Genomic DNA, 15305 nt, shown 5'->3' on the forward strand with positions numbered 1-15305 from the left:
GAGCCCAAATGTCCACTGACAGATGAATGGATAAAGAAGACGTGGTGTATACACACACACACACACACACACACACACACACACACACACACATACACTGGAGTATTACTCAGCAATCAAAAAGAATGAAATCTTGCCATTTGCAACAGCGTAGATGGAACTAGAGGGTATTATGCCAAGCAGAATAGGTCAGTCAGAGAAAAGACCTAGGACTTCGCTTATATGTGGAATTTAAGATACAAAACAGATGAACAGAAGGGAAGGGAAGCAAAAATAATATAAAAACAGGGAGGGGGACAAAATATAAGAGACTCTTAAATATAGAGCACTGAGGATTGCTGGAGGGGTTGTGGGTGGGGCGATGGGCTAAATGGGCGAGGGGCATTAAGGAGGACACGGGTCAGGACTTGGTGTTAGATGTGGGGGATGAATCACTGAATTCTACTCCTGAAATCATTTTTGCACTATATGCTAACTAACTTGGGTGTCAATTTAAAAAACAAAAAAAGAAAAGATAGAAAATAGAAAAATACACTAAAAAGAGTTGAAAAATCGAGATTTCTAGAAAATAGAAGGAAAGGTTCCACTACACTGTCTATGAGGATTTGTATCCTTATTAGTAGCAGCCATCATTAATAAAATTAATGTTTATAAAATAACATTAAGGATTATTTTTAAATCCTTAAAATTATGGATTATTTTTTAATCTTCTCAAAAAAAAACTTCTAAAGAGCTGTTAGGAAATAAATAAATAAATAAATAAATAAATAAATAAATAAATAATAGCTATTAGAAACAGACCACAAGGTGTTTCAGATGATAGAATTAGCAGAAATAGGCCTTAAAGCAGCTATTATAAATATGTTTAAGGACTTAAAGGAAAAGATAGGGATGAGTGAAAAATCAGAATCTCAGACATAGAGATGGAAATAGAAATTATGGAAATAGAAACCATGAGATCATGACCTGAGCCAAAGTCGGAAGCTTAACAGACTGAGCCCCCCAGGCGCCCCTCTGTCTCTCTCTCAACAAAGGATAAACAAGGATGCCTGGGGGGCTCAGTTGGTTGAGCGTCCGATACCGGCTCAGGTCATGGTCTCATGGCTCGTGGGTTCCAGCCCCGCGTCGGGCTCTGTGTTGACAGCTAGCTCAGCCTGGAGACTGTTTCCAATTTTGTGTCTCCTCTCTCTGCCCCTCCCCAGTTCACACTCTGTCTCTCAAAAAGTAAATAAAAAATGTAAAAAAAAAAAAAGATAAACATTAAAATTCTAAAAAAATAATTTAATTATAAAGTGCTAGATGTAAGAAGAATTAACCTATCTAGAAGAAGATAACAGTGGCTTATTTTTGGCTTAGTAGTGCAACTTTCTGTCTTTTTTTAAAAATTTCTTTTGAAGTTATTTATTTATTTTGAGAGACAGAGTGTGTGAGTGGGGGAAGAGTAGGGAGAGAGGGAAAGAGAGAGAATCCCAAGCAGGCTCCCCAGTGTCAGTACAGAGCCTGACGTGGGACGCAAACCTGTGAACCCTGAGATCATGACTTGAGCTGAAACCAAGGGTTGGCCACTTAACTGACTAAGCCACCCAAGCTCCCCTTATCTTTTTTTTTTTTTTTTAAGTTAGAGCAAGAGAGAGAGAGAGAGAGACCTAATGGGGGAGGGGCGGAGAGAGGCAATGTTAATGTATAGTTATGAAACTGGACAGCTTCATGGAGATCCTTCTCATGTGAATTCTTTTAGTGACATTCCAGCTATGGTGCTTGTTACTTAGATGTAGAATGGGTTAGATCATCAGTACCATTCTCTCTAATACGAGGTAAGACCAGGGAATTTTTAGTTTCTTAATCATGAAGTGTTCTGATAATTTGAATACTAAGTAAAGATACTGATTTTTGTTTTCCTTTCCTCTACAGTTTTGGTAAGTTAACTTTACAGAGGCAGAACTTAAAATTTTTTTCCCCCTTATTTTCCAGGTGAAGAGATTATAAATCTTCTACTGAATGAAAAAATCTTTCTTAAAGTTGCATATAATCCAAGAAAAACACCCCAAATGTTTTTATATTTTGTTTGAATTCAAAAGTAAGCAAGAAGTTTTCATAGAAGGTAAGATAATTTTCTTTCTTAATTCCTCTTTTTTTCTTTTTTTAATATTTTTTTTAATGTTTTATTTATTTCTGAGAGAGAGAGAGACAGTGTGAGCAGTGGAGGGTCAGAGAGAGAGGGAGACTCAGAATCTGAAGCAGCTCCAGGCTCTGAGCTGTTGGCACAGAGCCCGACGCAGGGCTCAAACCCACGAACTGTGATCATGACCTGAGTCGAAGTCGGACGCTTAATTGACTGAGTCACCCAGGCGCCCCAGATTTCTCTTTTTTATAATTTTGTGAGTATACCCAATAAGTGGAAGTTCAAAGATGGATGCCAGCAAAACAATTAGTTTTGAAAGTGTGTGTATTTTCTTATTGTCTTTTGATTGTTTTTGATCCTCCTGTATCTGGTTTTAGATGCTCCGTTGTGGAAAAGTCACTTAGTCTCTCTTACCAAAAAAGAAGAGGGCAAATCATAAGTGTGTAGTGAGGCACATTCTCACTTGGGGGACACATGAGACAGGGCCCAGACACTGTCATGGTCGCCATCCAGGAAACATGCTCCCCTTACGAGATGAAAAGAGAGGAAAGGACTTGATTTCCTGCAGTATTAGATGCTGTCCAAAGGCTCACTGGCGCCATCCAGTTAGATGCTGTGTGAATAGCAGTAATATAATTTCTGCTTTGGGGGGAAGGGTCAGAGAGAGAGGGAGACAGAGGATCCAAAGCAGACTCTGCACTGAGAGGAGAGAGTGCAGTGTGGGGCTTGAACTCATGAACCGTGAGAGCATGACCTGAACTACATTTGGACACTTAACTGAGCCACCCAGGCGCCCCACAATAAATGTGATTTTTTTTTTTTTTTAATATTTTATTTATTTTTAGGAGAGAGAAAGAGAGACAGCGTGAGCAGGGAAGGGTCAGAGAGAGAGGGAGACACAGACTCTGAAACAGGCTCCAGGCTCTGAGCTGGCAGTCAGCACAGAGCCCCACGCGGGGCTCTAACCCACGAACCGCAAGATCATGACCCAAGCGAAAGTCGGACGCTTAACCGACCAAGCCACCCAGGCGCCCCTAAATGTGATTTCTTGAGTGCACTTCAGTGCATTAAAAACTAAGATAGATAATTCTCCAAGACCTAAAAGAGAAGAATTTTTAAAAGGGAACAATGAGGGGCTCCTGGGTAACTCAGTTGGTTAAGCATCCGACTTTGGCTCAGGTCATGATCTCGCTGTTCCTGAGCTCGAGCCCATCAGGCTCTGTGCTGACAGCTCAGAGCCTGGAACCTGCTTTGGATTCTGTGTCTCCGCTCTCTCTTTTTCTCTCTGTCTGCCCCTTCCGTAGCTCACACTCTCCCTCCCTCTCTCTCAAAAATGAATAAAGATTAAAAAATTTAAAAAAAAAGTAACAACGAGCATTGTGATAGCACTCCTTTGTTCCTCACCTAGGAAAACCAATCCTCTTTGGGGGAAAGTATACTCAGTGTGGGCCCTCAGGATTGCTATAGAATACTTTAAGCAAACTTGAACTTATAGTCAGAACTCACACACCCCTGGGAGGAAGTTAGCATGATTAGATGCCCCAAGTCCTGCAGACTGAATAATTGGATGCAGTATGAAGTGTTTGAAGTAATACAAGACAGAATACAAATTAGTAATGAAAAGCAAAGTAGCAAAATGATCCAAGAGGAACTTTCAGACATGGCAGTAATGTTGAAATAAAAAACTCAGTGTGTGTGGATTAACCAGATTAAAAGTGGCTGAAGACAGAATTTGTGAACTGAAGTATATGTTTGAAAAAATTACCAGCAACACTGAGATACAGGGAATAGAAAATGAGGTTAAGAGAAATGGAGGGTAGAATAAAAATGTGTCATAAATGTGTAGTTGGAATCCCAGAATGGAAAAATAGGGAAACTGGAAGAGAGGCATTATTCAAAGTATTAATAGCTTTGACTTTTCAGAAACTAGTAAGAGATATAAAGCCACAGATTTAGAAGCACACTATGTCCCAAATGGTATAAATAAAAAGAAACCCACACCCATTTATTGAAATCATGTAGCAACAAAGACAAAAAGCTCTTAAGCTGTATATGGAAGACAGATTACCTGCAAAAGAACAAGTATTAGGTTGGGAACAGTTGTTAGGTAAACATGAGTAGAAGCTGGTAGAGAATGGAATAATTCCTCCATCAGAGAATATAAATGTCAGTATTGAATTGTGTATCAGGTGTATTTGATAAAACCCCCCAGCAATGTCACTGATGAATTTTTTTAAAATGCTTTATTTTTGAGAGAGAGAGAGCGCACACATGTTTGGAAGGAAGGGTGGGAGGGAGAGAGAGAGAGACAGAGAGAGACAGAGAGAGAGACAGCAAGAGAAGCCAAAGCAGGCTCTGCGCTGACAGTAGCGAGCCCTCTGAGGGTTCAAACTCATGAACTTTGAGACCATTACCTGAGCTAAAGTTGGACACTCAACCAGCCGGGCCCCCCAGGCACCCCCAATGATTCTGACAAATGTTGAGCTAGGTTATTTGGACTACCTTCTCATCTCCCACCCCCTACCTTATGGAAAACCACACTGAAAGTGTTAGATTGAAGAAACAAAAACAGGGGCGACTGTGTGGCTTAGTTGGTTAAGCATCTGACTTAGGCTCAGGTCATGATCTCCTGGTCTGTGAGTTCGAGCCCCATGTTGGGCTCTGTGCTGACAGCTCAGAGCCTGGAGCCTGTTTGGGATTCTGTGTCTCCCTCTCACTCTACTCCTCCCCCACTCATACTCTTGTCTCTCAAAAATAAACAAACATTTAAAAAATTAAAAAGCGAAAGAAATAACAAAAACAGAAGATAAGTGACAATATAGCAAAGAAGTTCTAGACCAAAACCAGAAAGTAAGAACCCACATAAGTAATTGAAGCACCATAGGCTCTGCTTTTGCTCTGAGGGCATTTGCTGATCTGGACAAAGTGGGACTCTGATCTTAGAGGTTTCGTAGGGTAGGAAGAGTAGCAGTTAGGACCCATAGTCCTCTCAAGGTGGAGGCAGGAGGCGCTCTGAAGGCTGGATCCTCAGAGCAAGAGTGACCCAGAAGCAGATCTGCCTTCCTCTGTCCCTGCCCCCACTTGGCTGTCTCTCCTTGGTAAATACAGCAGGAAAACGGTGGGGGAAAGTCCTGCGGCTGTGCAGTAGCCTTTGTGAGGATTTATCACCGAGGTTCACGATGCCTGTAGTTCAGGGAAACCAAGCACAAATTTAGTTTAAAGTGTTCTGGCTTGGTTTGTACCTTCAGGCGTACTGCATGAGCAAACATAAAACCTCTCTGGAGGAATTTACCTTTATCCTAAGATGTGAAAAAAATCCCTACAGATATGCGTTAAGGACGTTGATTTGTACACAGACAAAACTGACCAACCACACAAGGAAACAAGGCACCATGAGTAAAAACCAAAATCTGAAGCCTTCCAAAACTTCAGATTTTGGAATTACCAGAAATAAACTCTAACATAAATAAATAGACTCTAACATAAGCATGCTGTTTATTTTTAAAGAAGTATTTGAGAAATAAAAATATCTGTAGGAAACTATAAAAAGTGATCTATATTTGAAAAAAACCCGAAATAGAACTTCTAGGAGTAAGGAATGCAGTACCCACGATTAAGAATTCCGTGGACAGGCTTAGTGCTGAATTATACACACTGAAGAGAGCTGGGGCGGAAGGCAGGGTGCACGCGATGGTCACCCCGTCGGTCCCCTGGGCGCGCAGCCTGTGGAGCCCCGGCCCGGCCCGGGGGGCTGGCTGCCCCCTGGGTTTCTGACAGTCTCAGGCGGCTGCAGCTTGCCGTGAATGCATTGCACAGATCTGCGTAAATTATTCTTCTACCATCATTTTATTTAGCCTTGTGTGGTTATTTTTTCTCTTCACTTTCTAAAAAACATTTAATTTTTAAAGAGAGAGAGAGACAGAACAAGCAGGGGCGGGGCAGAGAGGGGGAGAGGGAGAGAGAGCCCAAGCAAGCTCCTTACTGTCAGTGCAAAGCCTGATGTGGGAGTCAGCCTTAGGAACCATGAGATCACGAGCTGAGCCGAAATCAGAGTCAGACGCTTAACCAGCTGAACCACCCAGGTGTCCTTAGACCCTGGTTTTTTTTTGTTTTTGTTTTTTTTTTTTTTTGCATTTTATTTTATTTATTTATTTATTTTTTCTAATTTTATTTTTTTTTATTATTTTTTTTTTTACAAATAGTTTATTGTCAAATTAGTTTCTACATAACACTCAGTGCTCATCCCCAAAGTGCCCTCCTTCATGCCCATCCCCCCCTCCTCCCCATGTTTTGTTTTTTTTTGTTTTTTTTTTTGTTTAATCTTTCCTCCAATGCTGTGTGCCTGTTATAGACATGGTCTCATTTTGTGGATTGGGGAAAAATTACTGCTCCCCACAGACTTGCATCGCCATTTTTTCAGGCCAAACAGAATTCCGGTGATACACTGGTAAATGTTTAACAACCGGCTTTCTGGAAGAGTAAGAAATCTTGTTGTTTGAAGCATTTGTCGATTTACATAGCGCAAATACTTCCATCATGTCCGATTTAAGTGGCCAGTGTGATGCCACGGAAGGTGGGGTTGGGAGAAACGTGTGCCTCTCTGGCCACCATGAATCCGTCTTCTGTGGCAAGGTGACCTCACCTGTTTCCTTCTCTTCTTCGCAGTCAGAATCCATGAGGGTGAAATGTGTCCGCCGCTGGCCTGCGGTCAGCCCTCACGGTAGCTCCTCGAGATGCTCGCTATCCCTGGGTTACAGGGGTAGAAACAGAGGCATAAGAGGTCTTGTATCTGGCCTCAGGTCACACAGCAGAACCAGGGCTCTGGTCATAAATTAACAACAACAACAACAACAGCCCAGCGGATTTGTGGCCAGATGGGTGCTAGGGTGCATTCTGGATTCTAGTTTTCTCTTAGGAACAGTCTCTACCACAGAATGTTGATTTTTTGGAGAGCTCTGTTCATGGAACTATAGGCTCACATGGGCAACATTTCTCTTCAGAATCTACCTTCTGCGTGATGGTTATACTAACCTGTAAAAGTAAATGAAGAACTTCAGGTTCCTTTCGTTTGAATGTTGGATAAGCATCCAGAAGATTTTGGTAGTAGTTTACTTGGCATTGCAGACAGACTGCGCGGGGCCTCGTCACGGCGCTCCAGCGGCCCTCGTGCTGGGCTGGGCGGGGGAACCCCAGAGGCCTCTCGAGCCAGGTCATGAGCCAGTTATTTGTCCTAAAGATGCTGTCAGTGGTGGGCCTTTCAGTCCGCTAGGAAGGAAAATTACGGCCTTCCCTGTAGGTAAGGGCAACTGATGAGAGGCTAGCACCTCTGAGGAGCGGTGCACAGTTGCTGGGAAGCCAGAAACCTTTGGAGGCCGCGTATGTACTGGAGTCTGAGCCAGTGCCCCAGAGTCAGGGGCGCCCGGGCGGCTCGGATGGTTAAGCGTCTGACTCTTGATTTTGGCTCAGACCATGATCTCATGGTTTGCGGGATTGAGCCCCAATTTGGGCTCTGTGCTGACAGTGTGGAGCCTGCTTGGGATTCTCTCTCTCCCTCTCTCTGCCCCCCCAACTTGTGCTCTTGCTCTCTCTCAAAACAAATAAACTTATAAAAATTATTATTGTTTCAAGGTGAAATGTTATCCTTAATCCTGAGATATGGCTTTTCATTTTTTTTGATATTTAAAAAGTCATTGTTTCCTGAAATTAAGGTAATTATGGATGGTAATTTATCCTTTGCTTTCTTTTCCTTTCCTCCTTTGTGTCTTCTCTCTCTTCCCTCCCTCCTCCTTGTTTGACCAAGTTGAAAAGCTGGCAGCCCTCTGTTGGTTTCCTTTTCTTTTCTTTTTTCTTTTTTAAAAGTCTGTCCATTCTGAGGGAGTAGGAGAGCATGAGAGGGGCAGAGAGAGAAAGAGAGAGAGAGACTCCTAAGCACTGTCAGTGCAGAGCCCAACATGGGGCTTGATCGCACAAACCTCGAGGTCATTATCTGAGCCGAAATTGATTCAGATGCTCAACTGACTGAGCCCCCCAGGCGCCCCTCTCTGTTGGTTTTCTAAATTAAAAAAATTTACATGCCTGCAAAAGCCCAGCGTTTTGGAACACGGAGCTGGGCCAGGTCTTCAGACTGGTGCCTGTGCTTGCTTCAGGGAGGAGGTAACTTGGTACGCTTGATTTCTTGAGCGTCTTACTCTTCTTACATAGTAGATAACCTTACTAAACTTTCTGTTATGAGTAAGTGAGTAACATGATTTTGGTTTAGTTTTGGTTTATTTGTTGTACAGCTTTGTTCTGTATGTAGTCTGTGATGGAATGTGTAAGACGTATGACCTGTCCCGCCCACGGAGGTGGTCCGTGGACGGTGTGCAGACCCAGGCCTGTGTTTGCTGTGCTGTCGTCACACAGAGCGGCATCGATGACCCCTTTCCTAAGTGGTGGACAGTGCAGTGGGCACCTCGGGGCCTCTGGGAGTGGTCCTGCCAGCGCGACGCTGCCTGTGCCCCTCATGTGGAAAAAACTAGCCAACCGTTCCCTGAAGGGGAGCTCCGAGACACCTGGACAGACTTAATGGCAGAGTTAATGATACTGGGCAGATACCTCAGTAGCCTGATGTCCAGGGAACCTCCAGGCGGGCAGGGTTAGGAGGCCGTCCTGCTAAGAGAAAATGGGATCCACGGAGGGTCCGTGTTGAGGCTGAGAGAGGGGCACAGGAGGGATCATTGTACTGTTCTCGCTGTCGGTAGGCATGTGTGAGGTCTCCCAAAATAAGTTAAAAATGCAAGAAAATAAGCAAAATCCCCGGCCACGTAGGAACAGTGATGAGGTGCAGATTTGACGCGGGACCTCTGTGGCTCCTGGCTGCGGGGGCGCACGGAGCGTCTCTGCTGGCTTCCCAGGAGCACAGCGCTCTCGGGTCCCTCTCTCCCTCTTCCGTGGGTGGGCTCGGGTGGGCTCCAGGCCCCTCGCTCCCTCGGCTGTCGGTTTTTGTTTGTTTTTTTCTTGAATCTCCATCCCTCCCCACAGGCAGTCGTGATGTGTTCCGTGTATACTCTGTCTGTGTCTGCGTTCTAAGAAAGCGTGTTGTCGCAGGCTGTGCATGTGTTTTAAATTAAAGGGTTGGATTGCATTAGGGACCTGATTTGTTATGTTTTTTCATACAGCCCCATCCTTTTAGGGTTCATCCACGCTGTCGTGAGTCCCTCTAATTCGCAGTATGATTCCCCGTGTTTGCTTCCTTCTTTGCCACCTCACCCTGTGTGGGGTCCTGCCTGCCGCTCCTTTGGGATGTGTGGGTGGGCGTGGGACCGCTGGGTGAGCATAGGTGGTGTCCTGGGACGCCACCGCGGGCGTCCCGCAGCAGCCACCTGTCTTCTCCTGTCTGGAGGCTGTGAGGCTTCTGCCCCCAGTGCCACCAACTCTGGGGACGACCTGGCCAGTCCTGTGCTGTGGAGGGAGGGTACTTAAGACATTACTTATTTTTTCAAAGAATCAGTTTTTAGTTAGTCTTGCTATTAAAATGTCCTATTTCACTGATTCAGCTTATTATAGTTATCTGTTCATTCTTCTTTACTAGAGTTCTTGTTTTTTGTTTTAATAACCCATTTTTAATGTTTATTCATTTCCTGAGAGAGAGAAACAGAATGTGAGCAGGGGAGGGACAGAGAGAGAGGGAGACACAGAATCCAAAGCAGGCTCCAGGCTGTGAGCTGTCAGCACAGAGCCTGACATGGGGCTGGAACTCATGAGCTATGAGATTATGACCTGAGCTGAAGTCAGATGCTTAACTGACTGGGCCACCTAGGCGCCCTGCCTCAAGTTTTTTATATATTCTAGATACAGGTCCTTCATTAGATAATACGACTTACAAAAAAATTTTTTTAATTGTATTTTGAGAGAGAGAGCGTGCAAGCAAGCAAACAGGGGAGGGGCAGAAAGGAGACAGAATCCCAAGCAGGCTTCGAGCTGTCAGCTCAGAGCCCAACGAGGTGCTCGATCCCATGAACCATGAGATGACCTGAGCCGAAACCAAGAGTTGGATGCCCAACTGACTGAGCCACCCAGGCACCCCGTGGAAATTTTCATTTGTAAAAGTTTTCTTCCATTGGGTGAATTGTCTTTACACTTTCTTGAAGGTGTCATTTGAAGAACAAAAGCTTTATTTTTGATTGAATTTAATTTATATGTGTTTTGTTGTGTTTGGTGTCCTAAGAAATTGTTGCCAAATCCAAGGTCATAATTTGCCTCTGTGTTTTCTTCTAAGAGTTTCATTTTTTTTAACTTTTTTTTTGGATTTATTTATTTTATTTTTATTTTTATTTTTTTTACAAATAGTTTATTGTCAAGTTGGTTTCCATATAAACCCCCCAGTGCTCATCCCCACAAGTGCCCTCCTCCATGCCCATCTCCCCCCTCCCCCCCCACCCCCATCAGTCCTCACTGTGTTCTCAGCATTCAAGAGTCTCTCATGGTTTGCCTCTCTCCCTCTCCCCCACCATTTCCCCCTTCTTCTCCCCCACGGTCCTCCGTTAAGTTCCTCCTAATCCTCCTATACGTGCAAACATACAGTATCTGTCCCTCTCTGCCTGACTTATTTCGCTCAGCATAACACCCTCAAGGTCCATCCATGTTGCTACACATGGCCAGATTTCATTCTTTCTCATTGCCATGGAGTATTCCATCGTATAGATAAACCATATCTTCTTGATCCATTAGTCAGTTGATGGACACTTAGGCTTCTTTTAAGAGTTTTATTGTTTAAACTTTTAAATTTAGGTCTTTGATCCAATTTGAGTAGGTCTTGGTAAATAATGTATAGATAAGGGTCCACAGTTTTTTTTTTTTTTGCATGCAAATATCTAGTTCGTGTATTAAAAAGACCATTCTTACTCCTGTTGAATGGCTTCAGTGCCCTTGTCAAACACAAATTGATTGTAAATGTGAGGGTTTATTTCTGGGCTCTGTTCTGCTCTGTGGTCTGTGTGTCCTTGTGACAGCACCACACGACTTGATACTGTAGATTAGTGATAGGTTTTGAAATCGGGAGTATGAGTCCTTCAGCTTTGTTTCTTCTCAAGATTGTTTTTTATGTTCTGGGTCTCTTGCATTTCTATATGGATTTTAGGATCAGCTTATCAACTGACATTTAGGATTTAAAAAAAATTCTTTTGTTTATTTTTGAGAGAGAGAGAGTCAGAGCATGAGCAGGGGAGGGGCAAAGAGAGAGGGAAACAGAATCTAAAGCAGGCTACAGGTTCTGAGCTGTCAGCACAGAGCCTGATGTGGGGCTTGAACTCAAAAACCGTGAGATCATGACTTGAGCTGAAGTCAGACACTAAATCTGCTGAGCCACTCAGGTGCCCTTGACATTTAGGATTTTTAAAAAACTCTTTTAGGTACTAATTTCTATACGTTATGTTAGTGTGTGGAGAACACAATCTGTAAGATAATATGGTCTTTTGGAGCATACTGAGCCTTCTTTTATGGATTTAACATGTGGTTTATATTTGTAAATGTTTCATAGTGCATTCAGAAAGAATTTGTATTCTCTGTTCTTCGAGTGTGGAATTTTATATTTGTTTTATACCTTGACCTTATTAATAGTATTCACATTTTTAACATTGCAACTTTAAGAAATAATAACAGAGATTCTTGTGCACTTTTTCTAGTTTTCCCCAGTGATAACAATTTGCAAAATTATTGTAGAATATCACAACCAGGAATTGACATTGATATAGTCCACTGATCGTATTCATCCTTCCTCAGTTGTGTGTGTGTGTGTGTGTGTGTGTGTGTGTGCGCGCGTGCGTGTGTGCGTGTGCTGTACATTCTATGTAAATTCTGTGTCCACTATCACAGGATGCTCAACAATTCCATAGCTGCAAGGATTCTCACATTGCCTGTTTATAAAAACTACTTTCCAGGGCGCCTGGGTGGCTTAGTCGGTTAAGCGTCCGACTTTCACTTAGGTCATGATCTCGCGGTTCGTGGGTTCGAGCCCCGCATCGGGCTCTGTGCTGACTGCCAGCTCAGAGACTGGAGCCTGTTTCAGTCTGTGACTCCCTCTCTCTCTGACCCTCCCCTGCTCACGCTGTCTCTCTCTCTCTCTCCTAGAAATAAATAAAACATTAAAAAACAAAACAAAACAAAAAAAAAACTACTTTCCCCCTGCCACCTACCCCTTGTCCTGTGCCGTAACCCCTTCTTCTGTCCTTAACCACTGGCAACCATTAATTTTTCTTCATTGATACGATTTTATCAGTTCAGGGGTGCCTGATGGGTCAGTTGGTTAAGTGTCCGACTTCGGCCAGGTCATGATCTCAGGGTCATGGGATTGGGTCCTTTGTTGGGCTTCATGCTGAGCACAGAGGCTGCTTATGATTTTCTTTCTCCCTCCCTCAGCTCCTGCCCCTCCCTTCTCAAAAAATGAAAAAATAAAATTTTGTCAGTTTAGAAATGTTCTATATAGATGAAATCATACAGTAAGTAACTTTTGGGTACTGGTTTGTTTTGTTTTGTTTTGTTTTGTTTTGCTCAGCAATAATTCCCTAGAGACTCCTCCAAATCGTTATATGTATCAATAGCCTGTTTCTTTTTTTTTTTTAATGTTTTTTTTTATTTCTAGGAGAGAGAGAGAGAGACAGCGTGAGCAGGGGAGGGTCAGAGAGAGAGGGAGTCACAGACTGAAACAGGCTCCAGGCTCTGAGCTGGCAGCACAGATCCCGACGCGGGGCTCGAACCCACGAACCGCGAGATCATGACCTGAGCGAAAGTCAGTCGGATGCTTAACCGACTAAGCCACCCAGGCGCCCCATCCTGTTTCTTTGTTTAAAGTTTATTTATTTTGAGAGTGAGAGCACTTGCAAGTGGGGGAGGGGCAGAGAGAAGAAGAGAGAATCTCAAACTGGCTCTGCACATGGAGTCCAACATGGGCCTCAATCTCACGAACCATGAGGTCCTGATCTGAGCCAAAACTAAGAGTTGGACACAACCGAACTGAGCCACCCAGGCGTCCCAGCGTGTTTCTTTTTATTGCTGAATAGTAGCCCCTGGTATGGATGGATCACAAAGTGTTTATTTGAGCATTCATGTGTCGCGGGCCGTCTGGACCCATTTCAGCTGCTGATGGTTATAAATAAAGCTGCTGTGAGCATTCATGTACAGGATTTTCTTTGAACGTGTTTTTATTTCTTTAGGATAACTGCCCAGGGCCAAAGCATTTATCGTGTATGGGCTTCTGTCAGTTGCTGCAGTAAAGTTTATGGAGGTTGAAGACCAGCATAAGGGGCATGTGTGTTTGTGATGGTTATATCTTGGTTTATGATGATTATATATGTAAGGTTCTTTTGTTCCTTTCACCTGTTTATAATGTCCTTTGCATCTCATTTTGTCTTATGTTTAGTTTGTCAGAGGGGCCCCTGGGGGGCTCAGTCGGTTAAGCGTCGACTTCAGCTCAGGTCATGATCTCATGGTTTGTGGGTTCAAGCCCTGCGTTGGGCTCTGTGCTGACAGCTCGGAGCCTGGAGCTGCTTCAAGTTCTGTGTTTCTCTCTCTCCCTGCCCCTCCCCCACTTATGCTCTGTCTCTCTCTCAAAAATAAACTATAAAAAAATTTTTTTTAAGTTTAGTTTGTCCGATGTAGAGATTGTAGCTCAACTTTCTTTTAGTTAATGTTTGCCTTGTGCCTGTTTTTCAGTCTTTTATTTCTACCTTTCTTAGTTCTTTAAAATATGTCCTTTGTAGTGAAAAATTGTTGGATTGAAATCCTTTTTAGTTGATTATTTTATATAGCTATTGAAATTAATATTATGTTAGTACTAATTTCCGCCATTTTATGTTATATTTTCCATTTACTAATTTTTTTTGTTGTTTCTGTTTATTTCTCCTTTCTTATTTTCCATTGGATAGGTTGTTTTTGTTCTAGTTTTTGTTTTAGTGCTGGTTAAAAGTTACAAATTCCGGTGGTGCCTGGGTGGCTCAGTTGGTTAAGCATCCGACTCTTGTTTTCGGTTCGGGTCATTGTCTGATGTCGTGAGATTGAGCCCCGAGTCGGGCTCCATGGTGGGCATGGAGCCTGCTTAAGATTCTCTCTCACCACGCCACTGCCTCTCCCCTGCTTGCACGTTTGTGTGTGTGTGTGTGTGTGAGCGCGCGCGCACACATGTGTGCTCTCAAATAAAATTGATAAACCTTTAGTTGTAATGATGAAGAAAAAAGAGAGGAAGGGACAGGCATTACTAACACGTAAGAACGAAAGGGGTTAGGGCGCCTGGGAGGCTCATTGAGTTACGTGTCCTGCTTCAGCTCAGGTCGTGATCTCCTGGTTTGAGCCCCACGTTGGGCTCTGTGCTGACAGCCCAGAGCCTGGAGCTGCTTTGACTGTGTCTCCCTCTCTGGCCCTCCCCTGCTCGAGCTCACTCGCTCTCTCTCACTGTCTCAAAAATAAATAAGCATTAAAAAAAATTGAGCAAACTTTCAATAAATGTGTAATAAAACCCAAAAACTACAGGGGCACCTGGGCGGCTCAGTTGGTTGAGCACCAACCTCGGGGCAGGTCCCGACCTCACAGTTCACAAGGTGGAGCCCCACGTCGGGCTCTGTGCTGACAGCTCAGAGCCTGGAGCTGCTTCACGTTCTGTGTCTCCCTCTCTCTCTGACCCTGCCCGGCTCACGCTCTCTCTTTCTCTCACAAATAAACATAAAAAAAGAAAGAAAGAGGGGCATTACTACAGGTCCTACTTGACATTAAAAGAATAACAAGGTGGGGCGCCCGGGTGGCTCAGTCGGTTAAGCGTCCGACTTCGGCTCAGGTCATGATCTCGCGGTTCGTGGGTTCGAGCCCCGCGTTGGGCTCTGTGCTGACTGCCAGCTCAGAGCCTGGAGCCTGTTTCAGTCTGTCTTCCTCTCTCTCTGACCCTCCCCTGCTCATAGTCAGTCTCTCTCCAAAAATAAATAAAACATTGAGGCGCCTGGGTGACTTACTCAGTTGAGCGTCCGACTTTTGCTCAGGTCATGATCTCGCGGTTCGTGGGTTCGAGCCCCGTGTCGGGCTCTGTGCTGACTGCCAGCTCAGAGACTGGAGCTTGTTTCAGAGTCTGTGTCTCCCTCTCTCTCTGACCCTCCCCTGCTCACGCTGTCTCTCTCTCTCTCTCTCTCTCTCCTAGAAATAAATAAAAATATTAAAAAAAAAA

General features: G+C 43.9%; 1 protein-coding gene across 7 annotated transcripts in view; it reads left to right on the forward strand.

The window, feature by feature from the left end:
• Positions 1 to 15305, forward strand: part of PPP6R2 (protein phosphatase 6 regulatory subunit 2) — an 82672-nt gene that overhangs the window by 24490 nt on the left and 42877 nt on the right. For 6 of the 7 annotated variants that reach the window (XM_039234774.1, XM_039234801.1, XM_039234812.1 and 3 more), the window contains exon 2: positions 1972 to 2101. The gene's annotated coding sequence lies outside the window, so the exon portion shown is untranslated. Of the gene's footprint in view, positions 1 to 1971; positions 2102 to 7170; positions 7223 to 15305 lie in introns of those variants that run through there. The other variant, XM_039234792.1, reaches the window with a different exon arrangement.

The sequence above is a fragment of the Hyaena hyaena genome, unplaced genomic scaffold, assembly GCF_003009895.1.
Source record: "Hyaena hyaena isolate Hyena2069 unplaced genomic scaffold, ASM300989v1 scaffold_4, whole genome shotgun sequence".
NCBI classification, from domain to species: Eukaryota; Metazoa; Chordata; class Mammalia; order Carnivora; family Hyaenidae; genus Hyaena; species Hyaena hyaena.